The sequence below is a fragment of the Nerophis ophidion genome, linkage group LG17 (genome assembly GCF_033978795.1).
Source record: "Nerophis ophidion isolate RoL-2023_Sa linkage group LG17, RoL_Noph_v1.0, whole genome shotgun sequence".
Lineage (NCBI taxonomy): Eukaryota > Metazoa > Chordata > Actinopteri > Syngnathiformes > Syngnathidae > Nerophis > Nerophis ophidion.
The window spans coordinates 8,526,580-8,540,534 of NC_084627.1; the positions used below are offsets into that span (position 1 = coordinate 8,526,580).

The following is a 13,955-nucleotide window of genomic DNA, read 5'->3' on the forward strand; positions in this document are numbered from 1 at the left end:
TATTGATAGTAGTCCTTGGTGATTATTGATAGTAGTCTTTGGTGATTATTGATAATAGTCCTTGGTGATTATTGATAGTAGTCTTTGGTGATTATTGATAGTAGTCTGGTGATTATTGATAGTAGTCCTTGGTGATTATTGATAGTAGTCTTTGGTGATTATTGATAGTAGTCTGGTGATTATTGATAGTAGTCCTTGGTGATTATTGATAGTAGTCTTTGGTGATTATTGATAATAGTCCTTGGTGATTATTGATAGTAGTCTTTGGTGATTATTGATAGTAGTCTTTGGTGATTATTGATAGTAGTCTTTGGTGATTATTGATAGTAGTCTTTGGTGATTATTGATAGTAGTCTTTGGTGATTATTGATAGTAGTCTTTGGTGATTATTGATAGTAGTCTTTGGTGATTATTGATAATAGTCCTTGGTGATTATTGATAGTAGTCTTTGGTGATTATTGATAGTAGTCTTTGGTGATTATTGATAGTAGTCTTTGGTGATTATTGATAGTAGTCTTTGGTGATTATTGATAGTAGTCTTTGGTGATTATTGATAGTAGTCTTTGGTGATTATTGATAGTAGTCTTTGGTGATTATTGATAGTAGTCCTTGGTGATTATTGATAGTAGTCTTTGGTGATTATTGATAGTAGTCTTTGGTGATTATTGATCGTAGTCTTTGGTGATTATTGATAGTAGTCTTTGGTGATTATTGATAGTAGTCTTTGGTGATTATTGATAGTAGTCTTTGTTGATTATTGATAGTAGTCTTTGGTGATTATTGATAGTAGTCTTTGGTGATTATTGATAGTAGTCTTTGGTGATTATTGATAGTAGTCTTTGGTGATTATTGATAGTAGTCCTTGGTGATTATTGATAGTAGTCTTTGGTGATTATTGATAGTAGTCTTTGGTGATTATTGATAGTAGTCTTTGGTGAATATTGATAGTAGTCTTTGGTGAATATTGATAGTAGTCTTTGGTGATTATTGATAGTAGTCTGTTGGTGAATATTGATAGTAGTCTTTGGTGATTATTGATAGTAGTCTGTTGGCTGTTAGCACCTTCTACACCCATGTTCACTTGGAACTTGCACACGACACAATGCAAGCATCACATCCGAGAAGGAGCAGAAAGAAGCTGAGCTGAGGAAAAATTAAGCATGCGGGGACCATTTTGATATTTTTTTATTTTCAAACCATAACAAAATATATACAATATATAACAATAATATATAAATAAAAAGACTGTCTCCCGGCTGGCCTGGGAACACCTCGGGATCCCCCGGCAAGAGCTAGGCAAAGTGGCTGGGGAAAGGGAAGTCTGGGTTTCCCTGCTTAGGTTGTTGCCCCCGCGACCCGACCTCGGATAAGCGGAAGAAGATGGATGGATGGATGGATAACAAAATATATGGATTTTGTTTTAATCCTTAGGGCTCCTGGGTAGCATAGAGGGTCTGGGTCACTAAAATGTTAAAAATAAGTCAAATTATTATTATTTTTTATTGAATGCTTACAGTAAATCTCTATATCAACTTGAGGTTGACAAACCTTTTCTGTCAGACAACTTTGTTTTTTATAGTAAAACTGAAATATGCAGTATTTAGATAGATAGATAGTACTTTATTAAATCCTTCAGGAGAGTTCCTTTATTTAGCAATTAAAGCCCTCAAAGATCAATAATGCTGGACACCATTGATTTTAATTATTTAATATTTTTGAGTGAAAAGTTAAATAAAATCCTACTAAATATATTTGAGAAGGTTACCCACTCAAAGTGATGTATTTTTATTAGTTTTGTTTTTTACTTTTAACACTTAAATTTCAAGATCAACTTCCGATATATCTGTCGATTTTAAGTTTGAACTATTATTTTGTTTGTTTTATGCTCTTTTGTCAAAACTTTGATGTTTTTATACGGCAACCACACAACATATGCAATATTTTTTCCACAAAAAACATTTTAAAGTGATCATTTTTAAGTAATTATTCATTATAACATGGATTTTTTTTGTCTTTTTTTTTTTGAGCAATGGAAAAAAAAAAAAAAGACAAAAGGGGGAAAAAAACTGCCTGCATGGCAGCTTTGTGTCAACATTGCCACTTTTTCTCATTAAATTTCACCTCATTCCACTTTTTTTTTATGTTTTTATTTTATTTTTGCAACACTATCAATTTTGCAATTTTTGCAGAATGTGTGGCGGGCTAAACGATTAGCTGCGGGCCGCACTTTGGACACCCCTGCCATAGGGAGTACACAAATACTTCGTTATAGCTTGGTTGGTAGAGTGGCCGTCCCAGCGACTTGAGGGTTCCAGGTTCGATCCCCGCTTGTACTGTCCTAGTCACTGCCGTCGTGTCCTTGGGCAAGACACGTTACTGGTTTAAAAAATAACTTCGATAATTGGGTTTCACAATGTAAAGTGCTTTAAGTCACTAGAGAAAAAGCGCTATATAATATATATATGTATAAATAAGCACTTGTAGTTAGAAAAGTCTCTTCAACTCAATCATATTGTTGGATTTATTTGCTTCATCCATTCCATTATTTAATTCCACACATACTAATATGCTTAAAAAACAACTTTCTGTCTCCCTAAAAGTGGCCTCTGTGAGACCACCATTGGGGTCGTGGAACACAGCATTTTTTTTTTTTTTTTTTACAGAAAAACATTCTGTCATTGTTACTTTTTCAGCCGCAGCTTTGGGTCTTTCCTTCAGTTCAGGAGTGTCACCAAAGTGCGGCCCTTGGCTTGTTTTGTTTATTGGCCCGCTGCCCTGCTGCAACCTTTGGTTCTGCACAAACTGAGAAGCCATCCCAGTGAAAGTCATCTTTATGCTGGTGGTCCACATCGGGGTCTCCACCTGACTGCACTTGGTCCTCCTAACCCAGTGGAGTGGGCAAATGCTGACAAGATGTATTTTATACGACGTGAATATTTAAAAACTGGAGAAAAAGTAATAAGACTTCCCAAGCTATCCATACACTTAAGTACAACGGAGTCCATCCTATTTGGGTCCCACATCAACCTTCTTAAAGTCAGTGACTTGACTATTAAAGTGGGTGACATTGTTATCACCAGCAAAGATGAGATCATCTACCTAGGTTCCATTCTAGAGGCTAATCTTTCCTGTGATAAAATGGCAACCAAGGTCATCAAAAAGGTCAACCAAAGAACGAGATTCCTCTACAGAATCTCCTCTCTGGTCAACAAAAGCACTTTGAAGATTCTAGCGGGAACTCTCATTCAAACCATTTTCCATTACGCTTGCACCTCCAAAACCCTCAAATCCAGACTCCAAACATCCCAGAACAAGCTAGTCAGGTTACATCTAGACCTCCACCCCAGATCACACCTCAATCCAACCCACTTCTCCAAAACCACTTGCACTGAGCCTGGTCTATAAAATCCGCTACACCTCCTTGATACCGAAGTACATGTCAAACTACTTCCTTAACGTAAATGAGCGCCATAACCACAACACCAGGGGGAGCTCCACAAACCACGTTAAACCCAGATTCCGATCTAACAAAGGTCTTAACTCATTCTCTTTCTATGCCACATCAATGTGGAATGCACTCCCAACAGGTATAAAAGTAAGTGCATCTCTATATTCCTTCAAAAGCGCTCCAGGCAACTTCAACACTTTACTAATACCCTCCTCCATTCACATCCCATCTCCCCGGATTATAAACAACTCAAATGTACTTCTAATGTATATACTTGTTCTTATGCTATGTGAACTCACTATGTTCTCTGCTGGCTGTACATATCCTACTAAATAAGACCTACACTGTTTCAATGTCCACATTTCTCTGTTGATGCAATTGTTGAAGACTGAAGTTCTGATATCAACCAAAGCTCCTCATCCCACCCCCCGGATTGTAAATAATGTAAATAATTCAATGTATATACTATGATGATGAACTTGTGTGATGACTGTATTATGCTGAAAAGTTGAAAAACTTATTGGGGTGTTACCATTTAGTGGTCAATTGTACGGAATATGTACTGAACTGTGCAATCTACTAATAAAAGTATCAATCAATCAATCAATCAAAAACATGTTGGGAAGACTATGTCTCCCGGCCGGCCTGGGAACGCCTCGGGATCCCCCGGGAAGAGCTGGACCAAGTTGCTGGGGAGAGGAAACTCTGGGCTTCCCTGCTTAGGCTGCTGCCCCCGCGACCTGACCTCGGATAAGCGGAAGAAGATGGATGGAATTAACAAGCCCCTGGCGCTGTATTGCACTGTTTTGTACTTGTTTCATTGTCCTTGTTCATGTGTTTGTTTGTAAATGTTGAACTTTGTAAATAAAGGTGTACGGAGAGAAAACAAAAATACAAAGTTAGCTAATGATATCTCATGAACTGAATGAAGTTTCACATTCTGTGTGTCATGGAGTGCAGTTTGAATGTATCACACACTGTGATGTCAGACATCCACTTTGTGCAGTAATAACTTTACCCTGGATACATTGATCCCAGAATCAGCAGAAAGAAAAGCTGTTCAAAAGTGACTAATTTAAAAGGCTATTAATAACGTAATTGATTTATTTGGTTTAATGTTGAGTCACAGAAGAAGTGCTACCAAAATGACTCAGTTAAAAAATGGTTTGAAAAAGATAATTATACCTTTTTATTAATGTACGTTGCAAACACAGTGGCAAAGTTACGTCATTTTCACCATAGAAATCATTTATTGTTTATTGTTTTTTAACTTCATATTTCAGATCATGTTTTTGTGGAGTCACGACCAGCAATGCTAATAACAAACAACTTAAGCGGTCTGGAAGGGGCTGATGGGAAATATATGCAAATTAATGTGACACCAGGCGCTCCCATTTGTGCCTCGCCATTGCCCCCCAAGGTGGCTAAGGATATGGCCTGACCAAAATGGTCTGTGTGCGAAGAAACATGAATGTTTTGTCAGCCCTCTAGAGGGCGCTCAATGCCAAACAATGCTTAAGAAACCCTGGTTTGGCAAATATATTCATACTTCTTATTGCTTTTAGCATATTTTATTGAGGTGTTTGTTTTGATTCTCAATTAATCCTGCGGTATTATGGTATAATTATTGTAATGGAACTTTTGAAAACAGGTTAAGGGTTAGAAAAGCGTCTTTTGGTTGCGTGGAAATGGCCTAAAACTTTTTTTTCTAGAAATTCTCATTTTAAAAGTTCTCCAAAGTGTCCTGGGTTGGAGACTCTGGCTCCTTTCACGCTGCAGACTATGACTTTCTTCAATGAACAACCCCTGCCTTGTTGTTGTTGTTGTACTTATTTTAAGTGTCCTTGTTCATGTCTCTGTTTGTAAATGTTCGACTTTATAAATAAAGATATATTGAAAGAAAAAAAACTGCGGGTCGTTTTTTTTTTCTTTTTTTTTTTTTTTGTCGAATCCGATCTTTTTAGTGGCCGTTGAAGGATTTTGTGTAATCAAAGTCAACATTTTCTCACTTGCATCATTTCACTTCAAAGATTAGACGCCATAGAAGAAGTCCAACATTCTGGAAGTTGCTCTGAAGTCCGCGTGACGCACGTGTCTGCGGGACAGCAGCATGGCGCCTTCACGTAAGTTCCTAACACATTTGATTTCCGCTCCTTGTCCACTTTTTATTGTGTAAACTTTCATTTTGGCAAACAATTGTGAGACTTTTTGCTGGTGGCCGACATGCTGGTCAGATGAAAGCGAGCTAAATGCCGTAAATGTGCTCCTTTCAACAAATATTTAAAAAAAAAAATTCCCGGATTTCCGAGAATTCCCAGTTCTTAGGGACATAATGCAGTAAAGTAGTGCAGTATTACAGTAGTACAGTACTAAAGTAGTGCAGTATTACAGTAGTACAGTACTAAAGGTAGTGCAGTATTACAGTAGTGCAGTACTAAAGTAGTGCAGTATTACAGTAGTGCAGTATTACAGTAGTGCAGTAATAAAGTAGTGCAGTAGTACAGTACTGAAGTAGTGCAGTATTACAGTAGTACAGTACTAACGTAGTGCAGTATTACAGTAGTGCAGTATTACAGTAGTGCAGTAATAAAGTAGTGCAGTATTACAGTAGTACAGTACTAAAGTAGTGCAGTATTACAGTAGTACAGTACTGAAGTAGTGCAGTATTACAGTAGTACAGTACTAACGTAGTGCAGTATTACAGTAGTGCAGTATTACAGTAGTGCAGTACTAAAGTAGTGCAGTATTACAGTAGTGCAGTAATAAAGTAGTGCAGTATTACAGTAGTACAGTACTAAAGTAGTGCAGTATTACAGTAGTGCAGTACTAAAGTAGTGCAGTATTACAGTAGTACAGTACTAACGTAGTGCAGTATTACAGTAGTGCAGTATTACAGTAGTGCAGTACTAAAGTAGTGCAGTATTACAGTAGTGCAGTAATAAAGTAGTGCAGTATTACAGTAGTACAGTACTAACGTAGTGCAGTATTACAGTAGTGCAGTATTACAGTAGTGCAGTACTAAAGTAGTGCAGTATTACAGTAGTACAGTACTAAAGTAGTGCAGTATTACAGTAGTACAGTACTAAAGTAGTGCAGTATTACAGTAGTGCAGTATTACAGTAGTGCAGTAATAAAGTAGTGCAGTGTTACAGTACTAAAGTAGTGCAGTGTTACAGTACTAAAGTAGTGCAGTAATACAGTAATTAAGTAGTGCAGTAGTACAGTAATAAAGTAGTACATTAATAAAGTAGTGCAGTGTTACAGTACTAAAGTAGTGCAGTGTTACAGTACTAAAGTAGTGCAGTAATACAGTAATTAAGTAGTGCAGTAATACAGTAATAAAGTAGTACATTAATAAAGTAGTGCAGTAATAAAGTAGTGCAGTGTTACAGTACTAAAGTAGTGCAGTGTTACAGTACTAAAGTAGTGCAGTAATACAGTAATTAAGTAGTGCAGTAGTACAGTAATAAAGTAATACAGTAGTGCAGTAACAAAGTAGTGCAGTAATACAGTAATAAAGTAGTGCAGTAGTACAGTAATAAAGTAGTACATTAATAAAGTAGTGCAGTGTTACAGTACTAAAGTAGTGCAGTGTTGCAGTACTAAAGTAGTGCAGTAATACAGTAATTAAGTAGTGCAGTAATACAGTAATAAAGTAGTACATTAATAAAGTAGTGCAGTAATAAAGTAGTGCAGTGTTACAGTACTAAAGTAGTGCAGTGTTACAGTACTAAAGTAGTGCAGTAATACAGTAATTAAGTAGTGCAGTAGTACAGTAATAAAGTAATACAGTAGTGCAGTAACAAAGTAGTGCAGTAATACAGTAATTAAGTAGTGCAGTAGTACAGTAATAAAGTAGTGCAGTAGTACAGTAATAAAGTAGTACATTAATAAAGTAGTGCAGTAATAAAGTAGTGCAGTAGAACAGTAATAAAGTAGTACACTAATAAAGTAGTGCAGTATTAAAGTAGTGCTGTAGTGCAGTATTAAAGTAGTGCAGTATTAAAGTAGTGCAATATTAAAGTAGTGCAGTATTAAAGTAGTGCAGTATTAAAGTAGTGCAGCATTAAAGTAGTGCAGTATTAAAGTAGTGCAGTAATTAAGTAGTGCAGTAGTACAGTAATAAAGTAGTGCAGTAGTACAGTGATAAAGTAGTACATTAATAAAGTAGTGCAGTAATAAAGTAGTGCAGTATTAAAGTAGTGCAGTAATAAAGTAGTACAGTAATAAAGTAGTACATAAATAAAGTAGTGCAGTATTAAAGTAGTGCAGTAGTGCAGTATTAAAGTAGTGCTGTAGTACAGTAATAAAATAGTACATAATAAAGTAGTGCAGTAATAAAGTAGTGCAGTATTAAAGTAGTGCAGTAATAAAGAAGTGCAGTAATAAAGTAGTGCAGTATTAAAGTAGTGCAGTAATTAAGTAGTGCAGTAGTACAGTAATAAAGTAGTACATTAATAAAGTAGTGCAGTATTAAAGTAGTGCAGTATTAAAGTAGTGCAGTAATAAAGTAGTGCAGTAGTACAGTAATAAAGTAGTACATTAATAAAGTAGTGCGGTATTAAAGTAGCGCAGTAATAAAGTAGTGCAGTAGTACAGTAATAAAGTAATGCATTAATAAAGTAGTGCAGTATTAAAGTAGTGCAGTAATAAAGTAGTGCAGTAATTAAGTAGTGCAGTAGTACAGTAATAAAGTAGTGCAGTAATAAAGTAGTGCAGTAGTACAGTAATAAAGTAGTACATTAATAAAGTAGTGCAGTATTAAAGTAGTGCAGTAATAAAGTAGTGCAGTAGTACAGTAATAAAGTAGTACATTAATAAAGTAGTGCGGTATTAAAGTAGTGCAGTAATAAAGTAGTGCAGTAGTACAGTAATAAAGTAGTACATTAATAAAGTAGTGCGGTATTAAAGTAATGCAGTAATAAAGTAGTGCAGTAATAAAGTAGTGCAGTATTACAGTAGTACAGTACTAAAGTAGTGCAGTATTACAGTAGTGCAGTACTAAAGTAGTGCAGTATTACAGTAGTGCAGTATTACAGTAGTGCAGTAATAAAGTAGTGCAGTAGTACAGTACTGAAGTAGTGCAGTATTACAGTAGTACAGTACTAACGTAGTGCAGTATTACAGTAGTGCAGTATTACAGTAGTGCAGTAATAAAGTAGTGCAGTATTACAGTAGTACAGTACTAAAGTAGTGCAGTATTACAGTAGTACAGTACTGAAGTAGTGCAGTATTACAGTAGTACAGTACTAACGTAGTGCAGTATTACAGTAGTGCAGTATTACAGTAGTGCAGTACTAAAGTAGTGCAGTATTACAGTAGTGCAGTAATAAAGTAGTGCAGTATTACAGTAGTACAGTACTAAAGTAGTGCAGTATTACAGTAGTGCAGTACTAAAGTAGTGCAGTATTACAGTAGTACAGTACTAACGTAGTGCAGTATTACAGTAGTGCAGTATTACAGTAGTGCAGTACTAAAGTAGTGCAGTATTACAGTAGTGCAGTAATAAAGTAGTGCAGTATTACAGTAGTACAGTACTAACGTAGTGCAGTATTACAGTAGTGCAGTATTACAGTAGTGCAGTACTAAAGTAGTGCAGTATTACAGTAGTACAGTACTAAAGTAGTGCAGTATTACAGTAGTACAGTACTAAAGTAGTGCAGTATTACAGTAGTGCAGTATTACAGTAGTGCAGTAATAAAGTAGTGCAGTGTTACAGTACTAAAGTAGTGCAGTGTTACAGTACTAAAGTAGTGCAGTAATACAGTAATTAAGTAGTGCAGTAGTACAGTAATAAAGTAGTACATTAATAAAGTAGTGCAGTGTTACAGTACTAAAGTAGTGCAGTGTTACAGTACTAAAGTAGTGCAGTAATACAGTAATTAAGTAGTGCAGTAATACAGTAATAAAGTAGTACATTAATAAAGTAGTGCAGTAATAAAGTAGTGCAGTGTTACAGTACTAAAGTAGTGCAGTGTTACAGTACTAAAGTAGTGCAGTAATACAGTAATTAAGTAGTGCAGTAGTACAGTAATAAAGTAATACAGTAGTGCAGTAACAAAGTAGTGCAGTAATACAGTAATAAAGTAGTGCAGTAGTACAGTAATAAAGTAGTACATTAATAAAGTAGTGCAGTGTTACAGTACTAAAGTAGTGCAGTGTTGCAGTACTAAAGTAGTGCAGTAATACAGTAATTAAGTAGTGCAGTAATACAGTAATAAAGTAGTACATTAATAAAGTAGTGCAGTAATAAAGTAGTGCAGTGTTACAGTACTAAAGTAGTGCAGTGTTACAGTACTAAAGTAGTGCAGTAATACAGTAATTAAGTAGTGCAGTAGTACAGTAATAAAGTAATACAGTAGTGCAGTAACAAAGTAGTGCAGTAATACAGTAATTAAGTAGTGCAGTAGTACAGTAATAAAGTAGTGCAGTAGTACAGTAATAAAGTAGTACATTAATAAAGTAGTGCAGTAATAAAGTAGTGCAGTAGAACAGTAATAAAGTAGTACACTAATAAAGTAGTGCAGTATTAAAGTAGTGCTGTAGTGCAGTATTAAAGTAGTGCAGTATTAAAGTAGTGCAATATTAAAGTAGTGCAGTATTAAAGTAGTGCAGTATTAAAGTAGTGCAGCATTAAAGTAGTGCAGTATTAAAGTAGTGCAGTAATTAAGTAGTGCAGTAGTACAGTAATAAAGTAGTGCAGTAGTACAGTGATAAAGTAGTACATTAATAAAGTAGTGCAGTAATAAAGTAGTGCAGTATTAAAGTAGTGCAGTAATAAAGTAGTACAGTAATAAAGTAGTACATAAATAAAGTAGTGCAGTATTAAAGTAGTGCAGTAGTGCAGTATTAAAGTAGTGCTGTAGTACAGTAATAAAATAGTACATAATAAAGTAGTGCAGTAATAAAGTAGTGCAGTATTAAAGTAGTGCAGTAATAAAGAAGTGCAGTAATAAAGTAGTGCAGTATTAAAGTAGTGCAGTAATTAAGTAGTGCAGTAGTACAGTAATAAAGTAGTACATTAATAAAGTAGTGCAGTATTAAAGTAGTGCAGTATTAAAGTAGTGCAGTAATAAAGTAGTGCAGTAGTACAGTAATAAAGTAGTACATTAATAAAGTAGTGCGGTATTAAAGTAGCGCAGTAATAAAGTAGTGCAGTAGTACAGTAATAAAGTAATGCATTAATAAAGTAGTGCAGTATTAAAGTAGTGCAGTAATAAAGTAGTGCAGTAATTAAGTAGTGCAGTAGTACAGTAATAAAGTAGTGCAGTAATAAAGTAGTGCAGTAGTACAGTAATAAAGTAGTACATTAATAAAGTAGTGCAGTATTAAAGTAGTGCAGTAATAAAGTAGTGCAGTAGTACAGTAATAAAGTAGTACATTAATAAAGTAGTGCGGTATTAAAGTAGTGCAGTAATAAAGTAGTGCAGTAGTACAGTAATAAAGTAATACATTAATAAAGTAGTGCAGTATTAAAGTAGTGCAGTAATAAAGTAGTGCAGTATTAAAGTAGTGCAGTAATAAAGTAGTGCAGTAGTACAGTAATAAAGTTATACATTAATAAAGTAGTGCAGTATTAAAGTAGTACAGTAATAAAGTAGTGCAGTATTAAAGTAGCGCAGTATTAAAGTAGTGCAGTATTCAAGTAGTGCAGTAATAAAGTAGTGCAGTAGTACAGTAATAAAGTAATACATTAATAAAGTAGTGCAGTATTAAAGTAGCGCAGTATTAAAGTAGTGCAGTATTAAAGTAATGCAGTAATAAAGTAGTGCAGTATTAAAGTAGTGCAGTAATAAAGTAGTGCAGTAGTACAGTAATAAAGTAATACATTAATAAAGTAGTGCAGTATTAAAGTAGTACAGTAATAAAGTAGTGCAGTATTAAAGTAATGCAGTAATAAAGTAGTGCAGTATTAAAGTAATGCAGTAATAAAGTAGTGCAGTAATAAAGTAGTGCAGTATTAAAGTAGTGCAGTATTAAAGTAGCGCAGTATTAAAGTAGCGCAGTATTAAAGTAGTGCAGTATTAAAGTAATGCAGTAATAAAGTAGTGCAGTAGTAAAGTAGTGCAGTATTAAAGTAGTGCAGTAATAAAGTAGTGCAGTAATAAAGTAGTGCAGTATTAAAGTAGTGGAGTATTAAAGTAGTGCAGTATTAAAGTAATGCAGTAATAAAGTAGTGCAGTATTAAAGTAGTGCAGTAATAAAGTAGTGCAGTATTAAAGTAATGCAGTAATAAAGTAGTGCAGTATTAAAGTAGTGCAGTATTAAAGTAGTGCAGTATTAAAGTAATGCAGTAATAAAGTAGTGCAGTATTAAAGTAGTGCAGTAATAAAGTAGTGCAGTATTAAAGTAGTGCAGTATTAAAGTAGTGCAGTATTAAAGTAGCGCAGTATTAAAGTAGTGCAGTATTAAAGTAATGCAGTAATAAAGTAGTGCAGTAGTAAAGTAGTGCAGTAATAAAGTAGTGCAGTAGTACAGTAATAAAGTAATACATTAATAAAGTAGTGCAGTATTAAAGTAGTACAGTAATAAAGTAGTGCAGTATTAAATTAATGCAGTAATAAAGTAGTGCAGTATTAAAGTAGTGCAGTAATAAAGTAATGCAGTAATAAAGTAGTGCAGTATTAAAGTAGCGCAGTAATAAAGTAGTGCTGTAGTGCAGTATTAAAGTAATGCAGTAATAAAGTAATGCAGTAATAAAGTAGTGCAGTATTAAAGTAGCGCAGTAATAAAGTAGTGCAGTATTAAAGTAATGCAGTAATAAAGTAATGCAGTAATAAAGTAGTGCAGTATTAAAGTAGCGCAGTAATAAAGTAGTGCAGTATTAAAGTAGTGCTGTAGTGCAGTATTAAACTAGTGCAGTATTAAAGTAGTGCAGTATTAAAGTAGTGCAGTAATAAAGTAGTGCAGTATTAAAGTAGTGCAGGATTAAAGTAGTGCAGTATTAAAGTAGTGCTATAGTGCAGTATTAAAGTAATGCAGTAATAAAGTAGTGCAGTAGTAAAGTAGTGCAGTAATAAAGTAGTGCAGTAGTACAGTAATAAAGTAATACATTAATAAAGTAGTGCAGTATTAAAGTAGTACAGTAATAAAGTAGTGCAGTATTAAATTAATGCAGTAATAAAGTAGTGCAGTATTAAAGTAGTGCAGTATTAAAGTAATGCAGTAATAAAGTAATGCAGTATTAAAGTAATGCAGTAATAAAGTAATGCAGTAATAAAGTAGTGCAGTATTAAAGTAGTGCAGTAATAAAGTAGTGCAGTATTAAAGTAGTGCAGTATTAAAGTAGTGCAGCATTAAAGTAGTGCAGTATTAAAGTAGTGCAGTATTAAAGTAGTGCTGTAGTGCAGTATTAAAGTAGTGCAGTATTAAAGTAGTGCAGTATTAAAGTAGTGCAGTAATAAAGTAGTGCAGTATTAAAGTAGTGCAGTAATAAAGTAGTGCAGTATTAAAGTAGTGCAGTATTAAAGTAGTTCAGTAGTACAATAATAAAGTAGTGCCGTATTAAAGTAGTGTTGCGTTGGCCAACATGCAAATAAGCATCCTCACATTTCCATGGCGGCGTGAGAATGAGGTGAGGTGACAATGAGAATGAGGTGACAGTGACAATGAGAATGAGGTGACAATGAGAATGAGGTGACAGTGACAATGAGAATGAGGTGACAATGAGAATGAGGTGACAGTGACAATGAGGTGACAGTGACAATGAGAATGAGGTGAGGTGACAATGAGAATTAGGTGACAGTGACAATGAGAATTAGGTGACAGTGACAATGAGAATGAGGTGACAATGAGAATGAGATGAGAATGAGGTGACAGTGACAATGAGAATGAGGTGAGGTGACAATGAGAATGAGAATAAGGTGAGGTGACAATGAGAATGAGGTGACAGTGACAATGAGAATAAGGTGAGGTGACAATGAGAATGAGGTGAGGTGACAATGAGAATGAGGTGACAGTGACAATGAGAATGAGGTGACAATGAGAATGAGGTGACAGTGACAATGAGAATTAGGTGACAGTGACAATGAGAATGAGGTGAGGTGACAATGAGAATGAGAATAAGGTGAGGTGACAATGAGAATGAGGTGACAGTGACAATGAGAATAAGGTGAGGTGACAATGAGAATGAGGTGAGGTGACAATGAGAATGAGAATGAGGTGAGGTGACAATGAGAATGAGATGACACTGACAATGAGAATAAGGTGAGGTGACAATGAGAATGAGGTGAGGTGACAATGACAATAAGGTGACAGTGAGAGTGAGAATGAGGTGAGAGTGAGAATGAGAATGAGGTGACATAGGTGACATAGGTGACAGTGACAATGAGGTGAGGTGACAATGAGAATGAGGTGACAGTGACAATGAGAATGAGGTGACAATGAGAATGAGGTGACAGTGACAATGAGGTGACAGTGACAATGAGAATGAGGTGACAATGAGAATGAGGTGACAGTGACAATGAGAATGAGGTGACAATGAGAATGAGGTGACAGTGACAATGAG

The 13,955-nt window shown here is 35.0% G+C and overlaps 1 protein-coding gene across 3 annotated transcripts in view; it reads left to right on the forward strand.

The window, feature by feature from the left end:
- The first annotated feature begins 5,378 nt into the window (after positions 1–5,378).
- The window catches only part of tor4aa (torsin family 4, member Aa), a 77,729-nt gene continuing 69,152 nt past the window's right edge, over positions 5,379–13,955 (forward strand). For all 3 annotated transcript variants that reach the window (XR_009802361.1, XM_061876061.1, XM_061876060.1), the window contains exon 1: positions 5,379–5,571. The gene's annotated coding sequence lies outside the window, so the exon portion shown is untranslated. The remainder of the gene's footprint in view (positions 5,572–13,955) is intronic.